The sequence below is a fragment of the Capsicum annuum genome, chromosome 5, assembly GCF_002878395.1.
Source record: "Capsicum annuum cultivar UCD-10X-F1 chromosome 5, UCD10Xv1.1, whole genome shotgun sequence".
Taxonomy (NCBI): Eukaryota; Viridiplantae; Streptophyta; class Magnoliopsida; order Solanales; family Solanaceae; genus Capsicum; species Capsicum annuum.
The window spans coordinates 90,662,795-90,667,238 of NC_061115.1; the positions used below are offsets into that span (position 1 = coordinate 90,662,795).

General features: G+C 34.2%; 1 long non-coding RNA gene across 1 annotated transcript; it reads left to right on the forward strand.

Annotated features, from left to right (window-relative positions):
• The first annotated feature begins 7 nt into the window (after positions 1-7).
• On the forward strand, positions 8-1,616 carry LOC124898902. Its single transcript, XR_007055800.1, has 2 exons — positions 8-859; positions 1,365-1,616. It is a non-coding gene; the product is annotated as an uncharacterized LOC124898902 (long non-coding RNA).
• Positions 1,617-4,444: the final 2,828 nt, after the last annotated feature.

Sequence of the window (4,444 nt, forward strand, 5' to 3'; positions counted from 1 at the left end):
CCCCCCCCAGACCCCACTAGGTGGGAATACACTGGGTTTGTTGTTGTTGTTGTATAGGAAACTGTGATTTGATGCATTCATAGTGGTAGCAATTTAAAAGCATTTTTAAGACACTTGTATTGTTTTGGTAACTTATATTATGTTTGGTTGCTTTTCACTGATTTACTCAATGCAATAGAAATGGTAAAAACTTTTGTTATTTACTTTTTACCTTTTTAAGGAAGGGGTGAGGTCTACCGGAAAGATCTTCTCTTTCTTTTTAAGAAAGTGGTGAGGTCACCGTACATACTGCCCTACTGCCCTCCCAGACCTCACTTATGGGATTACTGGGTATGTTGTTAGAATGATGAAGGATTTGGATTGTTGTTGTGTACCACATTCTAGTTCGTTATTTTAGTTGTGTGATTTGAGGCTACATGTTTGTTATCTGCCAGCATAATCAGTGGATTGTATATGTTGTCAAAACTTCAGACGGAGCTTAAGCTCTACTGAATCTGCTTTTCTGTCTCATTATAGGGTAGGAGTTTTATTCTTATGCAGTTATATCACTCTTTCACTCTATTCCCTTATAACTCAGGTACTTCTACAAAATACTATTTGGAGATCTGAGTTCAGTAAATGACATGGTAACTAGTAAAGAACTCCCAAAAGATCCCGATGAATCTTCAGTGATCAAAGAGAAAACAGAAGAACTGGGCCATACATATTTCAAAGGGTTTCTTGGTCATGGAAACAAATGGGTAGTGTTTCTCCTAAACATGAATATTGACAGTGTTACAGTGTTTCTTAATAAAGCAGATGGTTCTTACTTCTTAGCTTTGCTATGTTTGTGCAAGAAAATTTTCTGCTGGATATTATGGTATGCATATTGCATGATCTTAAATTCATATTATTTTTTATCTCTAGTGAATTTTGACTGTCATTCGGAGACATTCCTGTTGGATGCCCACCCATGTGATCCCAGCTTTGGAGCTTTGAAGTGGTAGAGATGAGATTTACTTAGTTCCTTGCTATGTTGAAGATTGACTATAATTTGTAGACAATCATATCTTCTGTAGGTTTTTGACTATTTTGGGTTAATCCGTTGTATGCATCCTGTTAAAAAGGTCCTACATCTACCAATTATGGGATGTGAAGTTTAACGAGGCTAACTAAATTTTGTATTAAGCTAGGCTAATAGCTTTAATTTCTCTTGAATGAATTTGTTGATCATTAATTTCTTGTAAGACATTTTCTATGAAGTGCTAGAATGATTTTGCTTCAAATTATACACGATTGCCCAACTTTTCCTCTTTGAATATGTTGTCATTCAAGTGCTAATTGAGCTTAATTATTTTTTTTTTTTATGGGTGTCCAAAATGAAGAAGGAGATGAAGAAAGAGGTGATGAAGAAATCGACCTTACTTGAGAAGATTTGTGAATTGTAGATAGATGCTTTAATACCGATCTTTGTGATATTGAATTTCGTGAAACTTATCGGCACTCGAACTTGATACTATATAGGAAAACTAATGATCATGACTTTTAACATTTTGCTTTTGGGTTTAGATTACTAGTTTGTTGCATATTTTAATTTGTATTATTATTATTAATGAAACATTTTGTTGTGATGTGTATATATATAATTGTGTGTATATATATATATATATATATATATATATATATATATATATATATTAATTTACAATATAGGGGTGACTTTCATCTAAACCATCAATTGGTATTTGAAGTGGTTGAAAAGGTGACAAAACTCGTTGTAATAGTTAATTATAATAGTTGCAACAGAAAGCAAAAAAATGTTGCAAAAGATGCAAAAATCATTCCATGTTGCAAAAGATGCAAAAGTCATTCCAATAGGTAGTTAAAAACCATTGCAAAAGATCAGTAAGTGTTGCAGTAGATATTCAAAAATTGTTGAAAAATGGTTATTGAATGCTTTTCTGTCATTGCAATATATTCTATTGCAATGGTTCTTAACCATTGTTATAGACAATATGAAGCGTCGCAATAGGAGTTCAGAAAAACCGTTGCAATAGGTCTATTTATTGCAACGGTTACTATAACCATCGCAATAGCCGTTGCGATAGACCTATCCCAACACATGCCTAACCGTTGCGATACATCTATGGCAACAATTTTTTTATCTATCGCAACAATTTTTGAACCGTTGTCATAGGGTTAATTTCTAGTAGTGTGTTCAATTAAGACACATGAAGTTAAATGATAAAAGTCAATACCTTTTAAAGGGATACATCCACCTACACTGAAAAGGCCCTCCAAGTCGTGCCTCTCGCACAAGGTGAATTGGAAGATGCTCCATAACATCAAAAAAAATAGGAGGAAAATTTTTTGCCAGCTTTTTTAAGGTTAATCGAATGTTGATATCTATCAAAGATGGGTTCTCCTCCCTTAATGTGTTAGAACATAAATCTTTGAAAAATAAGCTTATCTCTATTATGGGCTTCCAGATTCTATCGAGCAACGCACAGAATACAATAGGCATCAATGATCCATGAAAATATGACAGTCATGGCTCTTCATAGAGGTCAAATTTCCTTCCTTCATATCAACACACCTAGACAAATTTGACGCATATCCATCTGACATTCTCAAATTGTTAACCCAATCAAAAATCACTCTTTTATCATCCAAAGTGAATGTGTAAATGGCCTTGAGCTTCTGAATCTTATTGTTTAAGTATGTCAGGTACAATTTACTGCGCTGACAATACTCCTTTAAGTTTATCCTGGCCTTCAAGTTATCTTTTATTTTGTTACATACATCCATCACAGTATTAAACAAGTTGTCAAACATGTTTTTGTCAATATGTATGACATCCAAATTATGAGGCAGAAGATTATCCTTTCAGTAATCTAACTCCTAAAATATTCTTTGTTTGGTCCAATTATATGTAACACCATAACCAGGTATCCTGGATGGTGGAAACTCTATTTCCTTAGGCAGATTCCTCAATCTACCCTAAATTTCTTCTCGTGATAAAATTGGTGGTGGTTCCTCAAAATCAGATTTATTCTTCATAAAATCACTAGTATTTTTCCTAAATTCATGTTACATTGGCAAGAATCGACCGTGACAGTTAAACCATGAGGTTTTACCCCCATGTTTCAAAGTGAATGCTTTTGTATCTTCCATATAACAAGGGCAAGCTAACTTTCCCACAGTCGACCACCCAGACATCATTTCATAAGCAGGAAAGTCATTTATAGTCCACATCAAAGTAGCACGTAATCTAAAGTTTTGTTTCATTGATACATCATATGCTTCCACACCTTTATGCCATATTAAGTTCAACTCATAAATCAATGACTGCAGATATACATCATTCAAAACTTTTGGATTGTCAGGACCTGAAATAATGCAAGTTAGAAATATATACTGACTTGTCATACACAATTCAGGTAGGAGATTATAAGGAGTCACAAACACTGGCCAACTTAAATATGGTGTAGCTAAGACCGAAAATAAAGTGAATCCATCAGTAGATAATCCCAAACTATTATTTCTTAGTTCACTAGCAAAATCCAGATACACACTATAAAAATGTTTCCATGCTCCTCCATCTGATGGATGACATAAAACACCAGGTGGTCTATTATTTTCATAGTGCCATCTCATAGGAATGGCAGAGCTCATTGATGCATACAACCTCTTTAACCGTGGTATAAGAGGTAAGCAATGCATCGACTTCATAGGAACCTTCTTCCTTTTGGCATGTGTGACTTCCTTATAATGAGGTTGATTACAAAATTTGCAATGTTATAAATTTGCATCTTCCTTATAGAATAACATACAACCTTTCTTGCAACAGTGAATCCTCTTTGATAAAAGTCCTAACTTAGAAACCAACTTCTTTGTTGTGTAGAAATCTTTGGGTAAGTTAAGTTTATTTGGGTTAAGTGCATTCATAAGTCCAATGATAGAATTCATACCCTCTTGAGAAATAGAATAATTTGACTTAATACTTAGTAACCGAATGCCAATAGATAACTTAGAATGCGCCAATCCTTCATACAATGGATAACTAGCTTCCTTTAACTGTTCATAGAAGTGCCCAGCCTCATTATTTAGTTCATTTTGAGCCCCTGAGTGTGTCCCAAAAGCATCCCTAACTATCTCACTGTATCGTGAGTTTTCAACATTATTATCTCTTATTGGACTTTCAACATAATTTTGAAAAGCAAAATTATTGGTAGTACTATCTCTCCATGAGCTGTCCATACAGTATAATTGAGCATAAAACCCTTCTTATAAAGATGTAATGTAACAACATCTGAACTCAATAACTTGCAACACTTGCATTTCCAGCAAGGACACCTAATTATCCCTTCAGTAAGAAAATCATTAAGTGTCATTGCTTTAGCAATAAATCCAACTACCCCATCATTATATTCCTCCCTCAACCACACGTAAGAAACGTTAGTTA